The 15,963-nt window shown below is 36.0% G+C and overlaps 1 long non-coding RNA gene across 1 annotated transcript in view; it reads right to left on the reverse strand.

Moving 5' to 3' along the window:
• Positions 1–825: 825 nt before the first annotated feature.
• The window catches only part of LOC110256901 (uncharacterized), a 95,015-nt gene continuing 79,877 nt past the window's right edge, over positions 826–15,963 (reverse strand). Inside the window, exons 3-4 of the long non-coding RNA XR_002338981.2 lie at positions 2,415–2,591; positions 826–934 (exon numbers count right to left, since the gene is read on the reverse strand). This is a non-coding gene — a long non-coding RNA (uncharacterized LOC110256901). The remainder of the gene's footprint in view (positions 935–2,414; positions 2,592–15,963) is intronic.

The following is a 15,963-nucleotide window of genomic DNA, read 5'->3' on the forward strand; positions in this document are numbered from 1 at the left end:
GGTACCATTGCTCATTCACGATAGAAATGTATGAGCTCTAGAGGTTCTGCATCCCATCCAGTGGTATTGTGTGTTTGTGTGAAATTCTGTGTCTTCTTTAAGTCCTATGGAAAGTATTGATATTTTTGTTTTAGCTGGCAGGGGAGGTTCTGGTCACAATCAGTCTTCTATGGGAGTTGGCTCCAATGTTAGTTCAGATTTCAAAGTTTTGGCAAGGCTATTAGGATTTTTCCTGTGTGTGAGCCCCCAGGGTTAATCTGGGACCTGGCTGGTGTTCCTTCTTATAGTCAGTTACTAATTAAGATCAAATATATGCATGGGCAGGGAGTTCCCTTCATGGTTCAGCGGTTAATGAACCCGACGAGGATCCATGAGGATGTGGGTTCCATCTCTGTCCTCGCTCAGTGGGTTAAGGAGCCGACGTTGTGGGGAGCTGTAGTGTAGGTCACAGACATGGCTTGGATCACGTATTGTGTCTGTGGCTGTGGATATATATATATAGGCATCTCAGAAGTTCCCAAGCTATTTGCTCCCCATGATCTCTTCATTATACCACAGTTTTCTGGGGGACCTTCTTTCAGTCCTTTGCCCCTAAAATTGAGACTGGTTGCTTCACTCTCCTGCTGGTCACTTCTGTGACAGTGTTTGCATTTGGACCAAATGGCAGGAAGACAATGCCTTGACCTCTTGAATTTACAAATCCACCAATAAGAGAGGGTGGTTCTCCCTCCAAGTTTTGGCTCCTACAGATTTTTGTTTCTTTGTAGTCTATGCCATCACTGCTGCTGCCAAGACATTATCAAAACAGGGAGAGGAAAAACAAATACACAATTTCTCTTTCTAATCCCAAACTTGAATGCCTCTTCTGGAGCGCTCTCTTTCACACTGATGCCTCCTTTTGGGTTTCAGACTGTTGCACTGAGCCCAGGGGATCCTGGAGGGGAAGAAAATGGTAAACTTACTGCTGGTTCAGAGGTATTTTAAATTTTGTTCTTCCTCCCCAAGTCACCCACTACTGTTCATTTTTCTGAGTCTTCAAATAGTGGGTCCATGTACGCTATAGATTTTATAGTTGTCATCAGATAGGGTGTACTTGCTCCATCTTACTCAGAACTAGTACCACTACTTTACATTTGAGTAACATTTTTATTTTCCTTCATTATTCTCCCAAAGTTATCTATTCATTGAAAGTTTTGTATTTCTTCTTAGGAAGTCTTAATAATGTACCTTTTTCTTAGGAAATTGTCCTTAAATGTAGATTTAAAAATTAACATAAAAATTTAAGCAGCAAACATTTAAATTATTGTATTCTCAACCATATGTATGGTGTTATTTAGTTTCTTTCTGATGTTATATACTGGTAAGTTCCCAGGCTAGGGGTCAAATCTGAGCTACAGCTGCCGGCCTATGCCACAGCCACAGCAATGGGATCTGAGCTGTGTCTGCGACCTACACCACAGTTCACAGCAATGCAACATGGCTCACAGCAATGCCGAATCCTTAACCCACTGAGCAAGGCCAGGGATCGAATCCACAACCTCATGGTTACTAGTCAGATTAGTTTCTGCTGAGCCACTATGGGAACTCCCTGTTTTTTTTCTTTTGATTACTCTCCTAAGCATTTTATCTATTTTGTTGGGCCTTTTAGAGTACTGACACTGGATTCTTTGTTTTCTGATATATTAAATTATGTTTTTATCATGAACAGTTTTTTGTAGTTCCTTGACTTCAGTGCTTTGTTTATCTTCATTTATTCTGTTTTTTAAGTAGAGCTTTTGCAGATAAAATTTCCACTGACTGTAACTTTAGCTAAATCTCACATGTAGTGTCATTATTGTTTTCTAAACAATGTATAATTAGACTTTTATTTCCTCTTTGGCCCAGAAATTATTGAAGTGGGAAGTTTATTTTATGTTGTTATTTTTACTTGTTTGTACATTTTGTTAAACTATGCTGAAATTAGTTTTCAAGTTTATTTCATTGAGGTCAGAGGATAGGAGTGTACATTTTTTATTCTTATTGGAATTTCTTATGACCTAATATATAACATCCATTAAAACATACCATATATTTTGAACAAAAATAAGCATTTTTTGGTTGTGATATAAATTCTTCTATCTTATAAATCAATTTTATTGTATACATTATTCAAATACTCTATATCCACAGTCATTTTAATCTATTCCATCTGTTCAAGACTGAAAGTATGTTAAAATCTGGTATGGTCACTGTCTTTGACAATTTTTACTTGTAGTTTCAGTGTTTGCTTTATATTTTTGTGATATATTTAAGTTTTATGCATAAATGTTTGTAATAGTTACATATTCTCTGTGAACAAAGTTCTACTCATTAAGAAGACAACTGCGTAACTTCCAACAACACAAAATCAGCCTTTATTCATTTCCTATATTCACCTTAACTTTTACTATGGATGAAACCTCAGCTTAGTTCTAATGATAATTATCATCCTCAGTGTCATCATCATCATCAATATCATTGTTTTCAATTTGCTTGATATTTCCTTACTCCGTCTCTTTGTCTCCTTTTCTAGTTTGTCTCTCTTTGAAATGGATTAGGAGGATATTAGATTTCTGATAGATTAAAGAGAGACATACAAATTAAATCATAAAGAAACCGTAAGAATATATAGATGAACATTCATAAGACTGTAGGGTGTGGAAGAATGTTTTAAGCATGTAAACAAAGGAGGAAATCACAAAGAGAAATATTAGCTTATTTGACCATATAGCAATTAATACTTTTATCATCATAAAGTACTGTAAACAAGTTAAAAGGACAATAATAAATTGGAAAATGGCAGAAAACAATGTTATCATTCTTATATATAAAGCACTCTCTTAAGTCTATGTTAGCAAGACAATTGAAAATGCAGACAAAGCATAATGGAAAAGGGGTTCACAGAAGAATAAATTCAGGTGGACACCAAGCATATGAACAACTATAGAATTGCATTTATAATGGAAATATACATGATAAGAAAACCAAGACTTTTTTTTTACATTACATGTTGGCAAATATTAATGAATTTATATTCAACCCCAGAATTGGCTAAAACTGGATTGGCAGACACAAAACACATGTGCTTGCATTCTTCCATCCCTCCTTGAGGTTAAACACCACTAATTTATCTTAGCTTTCTTTGCTGCTGGACCCAGATGTGGTCTTGCAGTCCTTTCAAGGAGTACCAGGTCACTACTACTAATTAATTGGTGCTAGTCCTCCACATGGAATGTATCTGCCATTTATAAAGTTGGATGAAAGTGGAACTGTTCTGCATGGTTAATCCTTGGCAGCCTAATTCAATAATATTATTTTTTTTAAGTAAGGTATGATAATGATCATATCCTTTAGTTAGGAATCCTCTCTAAGGAGATAATCAGAGATGAGCACATACATTTATGTACAGGACTAGAATTTACAGTACAAACTACAAAAGCAGAGTGTTGGGAATACTGGAAATAGTCTTAACATATAATATAAGAATGGCTAGATAAAGCATATTAAATGCATAAGAAGAAAAATTATATAATCATTATGCTTATGCTTTCCAAAAAATTGCTATAAAAATACCAGTACATTCTATTAAATTGGGAGGGGGAGGCCAAAAACAAACAGGTGTTATGAACATAGAAAAACATAAGAAAACACAAATACGTAATAATGTTTAAGTAGACCAATAGTGAATTATTTTATTCATTCTATTTAAGATTCAGAATATAAACAGTTAAGCTATAGAGTATACCTCTGTATTCAGATCATTGGAAGAGGTGACTGATGATTATTCCTGGAGCTGGACTGGGGCAGTAGGAGGCTCCTTACCTGCTCTCCTGTCTTTGCAATGTATGTTCTGCCCACCATTCCCACAGTGGAAATTGTTTTTAAGGATGCAGCCTTGAGAGAGTAATATGGTGTTGAGAGCATCTGGATGGTATAATGACTGAACCCAGTTACAATCTCTATACAAACTTTTTTTTTTGTGTGTCTTTTTTGTCAGTGATAGCCTATGCTTGAATACTATAATATTATAAACCTCCCAAATGTCTATGTATTTTTTTTTTTTTGTCTTTTCTAGGGCCGCTCCTGTGGCACATGGAGGTTCCCAGACCAGGGGTCCAACTGGAGCTGTAGCCACTGGCCTACACCAGAGCCACAGCAACTTGGGATCCGAGCCACATCTGCCACCTACACCAAAGCTCACGGCAACGCTGGATCCTTAACCCACTGAGCAAGGCCAGGGATCGAACCCGCAACCTCATGGTTTCTAGTCGGATTCGTTAACCACTGAGCCATGACGGGAACTCCCCAAATGTCTATGTATAATATAGAAGTGATTTTCAAATTCTGGCTGTATGTAAAGAATGTTTTCCAATGATCTATTGTTGGGTGTGAACATAACTTAATGACTTAAAATTTTGTTTTTTGTCTTTTGTCTTTTCAGGGCTGCACCTGTGGCATATGAAGTTTCCCAGGCTAGGGGTCCAATCAGAGCTACAGCTGCTGGTCTACACCACAGCCACAGCAATGCAAGATCCGAGTCATGTCTTCCATCTACACCACAGCTCATGCCAACGCTGGATCCTTAACCCACTGAGCGAGGCCAGGGATCGAACTGGCAACCTCTTGGTTCCTAGTCGGATTTGTTAACCACTGAGCCATGATGTGAACTCCTAAAATTATAATTTATTATTCTTGTTCACGATTCTATGAGATAACTGAACTCAGAAGCTGTGGCTGGAGTCACCTACAGGCTCAATCCAGCGGCATGACCGAGATGGCTTCTTCAAGCACTTGTATGAAGCTTTATGCATCTGCATGTGGTTCTCTTACCAACAGAATAGTCCAAACTTTTTATCTGGTAGTTCACAGCCCCCAGGGAAAGGAAGCAGAAGCAGCTAAATCTGTTAAGAGGGATAACTGGAGATGAGGTGATATCACTTCTGCCTTATTCTAACGGTCAAAGCAGTTATAAAGCCTATCTGGACTCAAGGGGGTGAAGAAACAGACTCTACCTCTTGATAGGGGAGCACTGAGACCATATGACCAAAGATCATATGGCATGAAAAATATTATTGTGGACCTCTTTGGAGTATTAAAAGCAAATCTGTCACTTTTAGGAATCTCCTATCTGCTCGTCAACTTGCCAGCTTCATACGGGAAGATTCTAATTCCTCAAGAGCTTTAATATATTCATCTTAAATGGATGTAGTCTAAAAAAAAAAAAAAAGAAAAAAACTTCTCTCTTATTTCACTACTCGATAAAGAACCAATTTACAGTAGCTTAATTTATCCCTTATGGAATGGGATTTGACCTCAGACTTACGAAGTTTGCAAACTTGTACAGTTTAAAATGAAGCAACCTACTCCACTAATTTCTGTTTACCCTGCTAATTGTGCATTGTTTTCCTCCAGCCAGATGTTTCTTATACTTAATTTGCCTAATAACATTCAGATTAGAAAACCATCCTAGCATTAATATCATGCCCCAAACATACCCACATTTATTTTCCATATCCTTGGCTCTTTCTAGATCTGCCTTGCATTTTTCAACATCCTTAATTTCTATTGAACCCAGATGGCATCTCTGTTTGCCAGGAAAGAAAGAGAACAAAACATGTGACAGCATTTTATATTCTTCCATGTTACATGGAAAAGGCTTGAAGATATAATATACTCTTAAAGATCATGCCGATAAGCATGATTTTACAGAGTATATTTCCAGACCTGAAACCATAATACTCCTAGAAGAAAACATAGGCAGTACACAGTGACACAGGTCTTAGCAACATTTTTTCGGATATGTTTCCTCAGGGAAGAGAAACAAAAGCAAAAATAAACAAATGAGACTTAAGCAAATTTAAAAACTTTTGCACAGTGAGGGAAACCGTCAACAAAACAAAAAAGTAACCTAGCAAATAAAAGAATATATTGGCAAATGATATATCTGATAAGGAGTTAATATTCAAAATATATTAAAAACTCATACAACTCCATATCCAAAAACAAACAATCTGATTGAAAAATGGGCAAAGACCTGAAGAGGCATTTTTCCAAAGAAGACATACAGATGGCCAACCAGCATATGAAAAGATGCTCAACATCACTAATTATCAGGGAAACGAAAATCAAAGCCACAATGAGATATCACCTCATACTGGTCAGAATGACTATCGTCAAAATGACCAGAAATAACAAATGTTGGTAAGGATGTGGAGAAAAGAGAACCCTTGAACACTGTCGGTGGGAATATAAATTGGCACAGCCACTATGGAAAACATTATGGAGCTTCCTCAAAAAAGTTAATAGAAACTACCACATGATCTAGAAATTCCACACCTGGGTATGTATCTAAAGAAAATGAAAACACTAATTCAGAAAGACATATGCACCCCAATGTTCAAAGCAATATTGTTTACAATAGCCAAGATATGGAAGTAACGTAAGTATCCATCAATAGACAAATGTAAAGGATGATATATATATATATATATATATATATATATATACACACACACACATATATATATACACACACATACATATATATCATCTCAGCCATGCAAAATAATGAAATTTTGCCACTTGCAACAAATGGATGAAACTGGAGGGTATTATGCTTAGTGAAATAATTCAGACAGAAAAAGACAAATATTGAATGTTTTCATAAACATGGCAGCTCATGACTGAGGACTTGTGGAGTTCACACATAGAATCTAAAAAATAAAACAAATGAATATAACAAAACAGAAGCAGACTCACAGATACAGAAAGCAAACTAGTGGTTATCAAAGAGGAGAGGGGTAGAGGGAAGAGCAAGATAGCTGAAGGGGATTAAGTACAAACAAATAGGTATAAAGTAAATAAGTTACAGGATGTAATACACAGCACAGGAATATAGCCAATATTTCTTAATAACTTCATATGGCATATAATCTATAAAAACATTGAATAACTATGCTGTACACCTGAAACTAATACAAAATAATATAATTATCGTTCAATTTATAAAAATCATGCACACCAGGCGTTTCATTTAAGAAAGTGTTGTAGGCAACCATTGAAATGGTCCCTAATGGTCCCTAATGATCCCTGCTTCCCGATATTCTTGTCTTTTGTAGTTCTTTCCCCCTCGAATATGGGTTGACCTAAATGACTCACTTCCAATCAATAAAATATGGCAAAATTTTTGGATGTCACTTTCAAGATTAGATTACAGAAGAATCTGTTTCCCATTTTGCTCATTCTTGCCTCTCTTGTTCAGAGGAAAGCCAGTGGCCATGTCATGAGATGCCCTATGGAGAGGCCCACAGGCCAAGAAACTATGTCTCTGGCCAACAGCCAGCAAGACACTGCAGCCTGTCAAAAGCCTTGTAGGGAGCTTTGAAGTGGAACTTCTGGAGCCTGTCAACAGCCATATGAATCAACTTGGAAGCAGACCTTCCCAATGTCAAACCTTAAGATGACTGAAGCCCTGGGCAACATGATGGCTGTAATTTTGTAAAATACTCTGTGCCAGAAAAAAAACAGCCTGGCAACACCTGGAATCTTAAGCCATAGAATATGCAGATACAGATGTTTGTTGTATTAAGCCACAGCATTTTAAGGTAATTTGCCATGGCTGCAGCAACATGGGCACCTAAAGCCCAAAGAGAAAGCTCATGTCCTTGACTCAAAGAACAAATAAAAGGGTCCCCATGATTCAAAGAGTTTGGAAAGAATCACCACTATTTTTTTCTCTCTTTTCTCTTGCTACCTCATCCTGATGGCCATCTCAGTAACATGGCCTGCACAACTTGAAAGAAACTCTGGCTTTCTACCTAAAAGCCAAGAAAAGGGACTATAAGAGAGAAAGGGTACAGAGGAAATTCTAGGGAAGAAAGATTCGGAGAAAGAGATTCTCTAGTTCTATGTGTGAACTCCACAAGTCCTCAGTCATGAGCTGCAAATGCAAGGGACAAACACAAAGAACCACAGCTTTGAGACATGCAATATAAACCAGTATCCACATCCCAAACTAACCCCTACGAGGTACTCACATGGAGCAGGCCTAATCAGAACAGAAAAGGGGCTTTGACAATTGAATTTACATGAGACTTTCCACCTGCAGGAGGAGAGACAGAATGTGTGGTCTAAACCTAACTGGGTTTACTTGCTATTGAAACTAAATAAAACAAAAGACCAACAAATGGACATCTCCAGAGTATTTTAACGAGACCTAGAATCTCACAATATAACATTCAGAATGTCTGGGAGTTGCCGTTGTGGCTCAATGGAAATGAATCTGACTAGTATCCATCAGGATTCAGTCTTGATCCCTGGCCTTGTTCAGTGGGTCAGGATTCAGCATTGCCATAAGCTGTGGTATAGGTTGCTGTGGCTGTCACATAGCTCTGATTCACTTCCATATGCTGTGGATGTGTCCCCACCAAGAAAAAAAAAAAAAAAATATATATATATATATATATTCAGAATGTCTAGGATTTAATTAATTAAAATTAATTCTAAGGAAAAAAGAAAAATCCTATGGCTTTTTACCAGGAAGAGAAAAATCAACAAATACAGGCCCTAAGATGGTCTAGATATTTGAATTATCAGACAAAGATAATAAGGCAGCTATTGTAAGCATGTTACTAAGGCAAAGGTGAACACTCTAAAAATGTATTAAAAAGGAGTTTTGAGGAGATAAACTCTAAAAACAAACTGAATAGAAATTTAAAAAGAGAAAAATGCAATAACAAATTAAAAAAAAACTAATGGATGGGCTCAATGAGGATGAGCAAAGGAAATATGAACATGAAAATAGATAAATAGAAAGTATCCTATAAAATTGGATTGTGATGATCATTGTACAATTATAAATGTAATAAGTTCATTGAGTAATAAAATAAACTAAAAAAAGAAAGTATCTAATTTCTATTGACTCTAAAGAGTCAAAAAAAGACTGGGGGAGAGAAAAACAATAAGGTCTCTGGCAACTGTGGGACAATATCAAAGTTCTAACTTTGTTTCATTAGAGTCCAAGAAGAGAGAAAAAATAGATTGATGCTATATATATATATTATATAAAAGAAATAATAGGTGAACACTTCTTAAATTCAGTGAAAGATATAAATGCACAGATTTGAGAAGTTCTGAGAATACTCACAGGATAGACTCAAAAAATGTCCAGATACACTGTAATCAAACTCTCAAAAACCAAAGATTAATATATATATTATATATATATATATATATATAAATTATACATATAGCAGTCAGAGACAACAATTTGAATGACTATGGATTCTCATCAAAAACCATGGAGACCAAAGTGGTTAAATAACCTCATTCAAGTGCTGAAAGAAAGGAACTAACAGAGTTCCTATTGTGGCTCAGCTGAAACAAATCTGACTAGCATTCATGAGGATGCAAGTTTGATTCATGGAAACAACCTAAATGTCCATTGACAGAGGAGTGGATCAAGAAGACGTGGTACATATACACAATGGAATATTACTCAGCCATTAAAAGGAACAAAATACCAGCATTTTTAGCCACATGGATGGACCTAGAAATTATCATGCTAAGTGAAGTCGGCCATACAATGAGACACCAACATCAAATGCTTTCACTGACATGTGGAATCTAAAAAAAGGAGAGAATGAACTTCTTTGCAGAACAGATATTGACTCACAGACTTTGGAAAACTTATGGTCTCCAAAGGAGACAGTTTGAGGGGTGCGGAATGCACTTGGGTTGTAGGATGGATATCCTATAAAATTGGATTGTGATGATCATTGTACAACTATAAATGTAATAAATGCATTGAGTAATTTTAAAAAAGAAAAAAATCATAGCATTGTCTAATGGAGTTTTTAATGTGAGTATATGAATATATATCACAACCATAACATAAAGAAAGTGATGTAATGGAACCCATGTGGTTTTAAGTCTTATACATTTCAATAAAAAAATGGAGACTTTCAGGTTAGATTTTCAAAAGGACTCAATTACAAGTTGAATACCCACTTTAAATGTAAATATAGTAGACTGACAAAAGCAAAAGGAAGGTAAGAAATATACCATGGAATCACCAATCAAAAGAATACTATAGTGGCTATATTATCACAAAGAGAATAGATTTTAGAATAAAGAAATATTCTCATGGATAAAAAAGGACATAAAATACTGATAAAGGGGTGACTTATACAGGAAGACATACTATCCAAGAAGACATAACAGTCCTTAATGTATTTGCTCCTAAGAACAGACATCAAACTACATGAAGCAAAACCTGACAGAACTGAAATAAGAAGTAGACAAATTAACAAATACAGTTGGAGATATCTATAGTGAATAATTAATAGAACTTGACAGAAAATCAATAAGGATATAGAAGAATGAACACTAACTGCCATTTATAGAACACGCCATACAATAATAACAGAATATGTATTCTTTTCAAGTGTTCATAGAACATTCACCAAGATAGGTCATATCCTGAGCCATAAAATGAGCCTAATAAATTTATAAGAATTGAAAATCATATGAAGTATGCATGCACTATAATGGAATTAAACTAGATATTAATAACAGAGAAACACCTGGAAAAACCCTAAACATTTGGAAATTAAACAACCCATGTGCCAAATAAAAAATCTCAAGGGAAATTAGAAAGTATTTTTAACTGAATGAAAATGAAAATGTATTTTATGGAACTCAGCTAAAGCAGTGCTTAGAGAGAAACTTATAGTATTAAATACTTATATTTAAAAAGAAGGAAGGTCTCAAGTTGATCTTCTAACCTCATATTAAGCAACTAATAAAGAACAAATTAGGCCCAAGACACATAAAAGAAGGAAATAATGAATGCATTATTAGGGGAGTACACTCTCTAAATAAAGGAAAAGAAAGAAATGAAGTGGAAAACAGAAAAACAATGAGAAAAATTAATGAAACCAAAGAGTGGTTCTTAGATTAAAACTCAAGCCAGAGAGATCATGTGGGGGTGGGGACATGCAAATTAACAACATCTGGCTGAAAAGGGAGCTATCACTACAGACCCCACACATTATAAGGACAACAAAAGAATACTGCAAATAACTGTATCACACAAATTCAACAACCTATATGAGTTGGACCAATTCCTTAAAAATTGCAAACTATCAAAAGTCACCCAAACTAAATTTGAGGGGACTAGAGGGTATCTATCTCAGGAGACTCTCCAGGCTTTATTCAGGACCTGTGCCTGCTCTAGTGTGCTCTTTCTCCAGCCTCAGGATGAATTCTCATCTCCATAGCTCCAGCTTCCATCAAGGCTTAGTCCCGAATCTTTGTCATTGATTCATCAGTCTACCCCTTTTGCTATGAACATCTAATTCCATTCCTCTCCTCTTTCCAGACTACCTTTACAGATAGAAAATTAATACAATCTTTAGGAACCTTGAACAGCTTAGGTTGTGCAGAAAAAAATTGAAGAGTGTCTGATTAGCCTCTCTTAGGAATCCCTGTCCTTGTTGCTCTCGGCCAAAACTTTCTCAGCAGCAGGTATATACTTGGTATTAGTAAATATTGGTTCAACCTGCTTACCTGCTACTCTCTCCATCACCAAGGGGATCTCTTCACCCAGCAACACTTTCGAAAATCGACCAGTCTTCACTAGCATGTGGTTTTTCTCATGAGCTTTATTTCCTGCTTTAAAGGACCAACAGAGTCCTTAGAGGAACGAAATTCCCTCCCTAAATAACTGTGGCAAGATTAGGACACTACAAGGACACCTGCTCTAGCTCTCCATTCTAATTTAAAGGAGAATTATGTGTGTTTTGTACATTTTATGTCTGTAGATTATGTTTTATGGATCAATATCTAGGGTTTTTCCTCTCTTGTCAGCTTTCCAATTAGTTTGTGTTAGTTTATAGAAAATACATGTGCCAAAAACATAGTTCTTATCTGTGTCTGAAAGTGATGAAGTTGTTTTTACCAATTTCTTATAAAATTGGAGTAGAGTCCCCAAACTGACACTGCCTGTGAGGGACAAATATATACTCCCAGGCAGCATTTGGCAGTATCTTGACAGGCACAGAAAGGTGCATTCCTGGCAATGATTTGGGAGAACACAAAAGCAATGGAGTGTGCAATAGATTTACTAGTTAAGCCAAAAAGTTATAATGTCTGACTCTCCCATCCCCCTAATTAATATGGAGTTCTTTAAACCGCTAGAGATGGGCCCCATTCCTCTCCTACACTCCCTGGGAATTCTAGCTGTCATCCAAAACCCTCCCTATGACCAGGAAGACCTGGTGTTCATGGTCTCTCCAAAACTGGACTTCTCCTCTTAATTACATGTTCACTTATTTTCCACTGAAGTGATCCCCTTCTTTACAGAAACACATGAATCCTCACCTCTCTGAGCTGAGCCTTGGCCCCTTGGTCTTTGTTGGTTGGTTTTTCAGAACCAAAATTAGCAAGTGCCCATTCTGGATTTTAATCGAATATAACTCCTACTCACCTCTTTCTTCCCTTTTAGAAGTGGGCAGGCCCTGCCTACCATCCCCTCATGCACATAATTACCTCTTTCTTTAGGAAAAACAGATATTTTCCCTTTGGTTCCCTTTCTAGTTTCCCAAGGAGTAAAAAAGTTAGGGCTTAACTTTTTTTTTTTTTTTTTTTTTGCTTATTTGTTTGTTTGCTGCAGCATGGAACATGGCTTGATGTGGGATCTCAGTTCCCAAACCAGGGTTTGAACCCTGGCCCGTAGGGATGAAAGCACAGAGTCCTAATCACTAGACTACCAGGTGACTTCCTTTAATTTTCACTTTGTAATGTTTTCTATATGTGTGGAGTGGATTAGAGGATTTATATTAGATTAAGTGAAGAAAAAATACAGAGTGTGAGATGAATGATGAATGAGGAAACTTTATCAGATAAACCCAAATGCCAGAGGATGATAACTTCCTGATAAAACATAATGTCATCCCATAATTTAAAGTCATTCTGAGAACTACAGCCAGTTTGAACATTCGAAATGAATTTTCATAGTCTCTTTCCTTTAGAATACTGATTTTCAAATTTGAGTGCACCTCGGAATCATCTAAGACATATTTTAAAATACTGATATCTAGATCCTACGCACGAAGATTCTGATTTAACATATCTGAGTTGCAGCCTGGGCATCAAGATTTAAAAATTTCCCCAGGTGACCATATTGTGCAACAAAGTGACTCTGTTGCTTAGGAAACTTCAAGGTGATCAGAATCACCAGGAGAGTTTGATAAAACGTAGATTGCTGGAGTTTCTGATTCAGGTGGGCGGGATGGTGGCCTGAGAATGTCCATGTCTAATGAATTCCCAGCTGAAGCTGATGCTGTTCTCAAAGCCTTACTTTGAGAACCGCTGCACTCATGCTTTCACGTGCATATGAATCATTTCTTTGTGCCTCTGATTCTGTTAAAAGGCTGGCTTGTTTCAGTAGGTGTGGGATTGGCCCTACGATTCTGCATTTCTACTACACTCTCAGATGATACCAATATTGCTGATCCCTGGACCACACTTCTACAGCAAAAAATTAGAGTACAGGAAGTCAACTATTAAGAGTAGAGAATTCATTAAATAAACTCAATTTGGGGAAAAGACCAAGAAATAAATTTAGTTCCAAAGAACCAACTTGAAGGAAGTTTTCAACTATATTATCAATATAATTATACAGATAGATAAAAACTCCATGATCTTTGAGAAATTAACAAAAAATGAATAATATCATATAATAAGAAATTCAAAGTGACTCTGAGTCTTTTTTAAGGTAAAAGGAACATCCCTCCAAAGAAAATCCCAATATTGAATGATTATTTGTTTTTAATGGCTTTATTGAGATATAATTTACTTATTATAAAGCTCATCTAATGGACTTGGAGAAAAGACTCGTGGCTGCCTGATGGGAGGGGGAGGGAGTGGGAGGGATCGGGAGCTTGGGCTGATCAGATACAACTTAGAATAGATTTACAAGGAGATCCTGCTGAATAGCATTGAGAACTTTGTCTAAATACTCATGTTGCAACAGAACAAATGGTGGGGGAAAAATGTAATTGTAATGTATACATGTAAGGATAACCTGACCCCCTTGCTGTACAGTGGGAGAATAAAAAAATTATAAAAAAAATAAATAAATAAAGCTCATCTATTTAAAGTGTCAAATTCAATGGTTTTTATTATATTTATAGGGCTGTGCAACCATCATCATAATCCAATCTTAGAATATTTTCATCATTCCAAATAGAAATCTTGAACCATGGGTAGGAGTGCACCATCACCCTGGCTCTCCCAATCCTAGGCAATCACTTATTTACTTTCTGTCTCTATAATTTTCCTATTCTGACATTTCATATAAATGGGATGATACAATATGTGGTCTTTTGTGCTCGGCTTCTTTCATTTAGCATCATGTCTGTCCTTTAGTGTAAAAATCCTATCGGCATTATTTATATATAGTTTTTCTGGTGATATTTAAAAAGTAATGCTCAGTTTTTGCATGTTTATTATTTTTCAAGGGCAAATAATCAGTCCTAACCAACTATGTCAAAGCAAACTAGTAACCCACATTCCTGCTTTTAGGTAAATAATAAACATTCTCAGATTTGACTCTGACCATTCTGAAAAGTAGGAAAAACACATGCAGATTCTGTTCGTGATGCAAATGATTTCCTAACTTACTGGTGGGTCTTCCTGATATTCTTACCCAAGTGACAAGTTTCTGTGAACTTAAGAACATTTTGTTGAACTTGAGTATGTACAACTAGTGCCTCTTAAATACAGCACACCTATTATAGTCTGACAGTTTTCCAATGATCCACTTATCAAGTAAGTTCATCTGGAAGGGAAAAGAAAATGTCAAGATGCTCGAAATAAAAATAGAACATTGGTGGTAGTTTGTTAAAAAAAAAAAAAAAAAAAAAAAAAAAAAAATCACTGTCTGAAAAGTGCCTATTAGAATAAGAATTGGAAACACCAGGTTCATGAACAATTGTTGTGGGGTCACTTCCACAAAAAGTTCTAAATATAACAATTTTGTTTCTGCTGACCACCCTGTATTTTTAATTTATAGCCTTAAATTTAGGGTTAATAATTTTTAATACTCTTTCTGGTCTGCAAGTGTTTTTTTTTTTTTTCCATTTCTACATAAATGACTAATTTCTAAAATTTTTTAGTACTTTTATACTTTGAGTGATAAAGTTCTTATAACAGGGTGGAGGGAGAACATTTGGTCCCCATTAACTTTTCATACACATTTTAAAGCAGTGGCTTCAGTTTTAGGAACTCCTGAATTTTATGAAACATCAGAATGTGACATATCCAAATTCCAAGACCATTTGCAAATAACCAAGCAAAGCGGCACTTTAGTGTGATAGCTAAACCCTAGATTTAAGATGCTAGGTTTTAGAGGAAGGGACGGATATAAAAGTGGCAAGAATGAGAAATATCAGGAAATGTTAAAGGATTGGATAAGGTCATCTTTCAAAATTAGGAATAAGACAGCAAATTTTAGCAAAAAATAAAATTAAATTAATATGTATGTTTATTTCCTTCAAATTAGAATTCTCACCAGTCTGAGAGCTCATATCTGAAGGCATAGAAGCTACGGGTGACTAATGCAAGTGACCATGACATGATGTGGTGATAGCATTTCTAGGCTCTCTATAACATGAGATGGTTCTACTAGATACTGTTTCTCAGTCTATTGGGGAGGGAGAAGCCTATGAAAGTTATGGATCCTCTCTCAGAACAATTCAGAGTTTTGCATAGAATTTCCATAGAATCCAGATGCCTTGAGGATGACTAATGGGTAAGGATCCCTAGAGCCCACACAGTACATGGCATATATTAAGTTAGGGTGAATGGTGAATATATTTATAAATGATAATAGTAAATAGCTTTGTTTCATGAGTTGAAGAAAGAGAAGAAAAAAAAAACACG

The sequence above is a fragment of the Sus scrofa genome, chromosome 1 (assembly GCF_054392235.1).
Source record: "Sus scrofa isolate SSC_HxYL_T2T_F1_AM1 chromosome 1, Sscrofa_HxYL_maternal_Yorkshire_Landrace_v2.0, whole genome shotgun sequence".
NCBI classification, from domain to species: Eukaryota; Metazoa; Chordata; class Mammalia; order Artiodactyla; family Suidae; genus Sus; species Sus scrofa.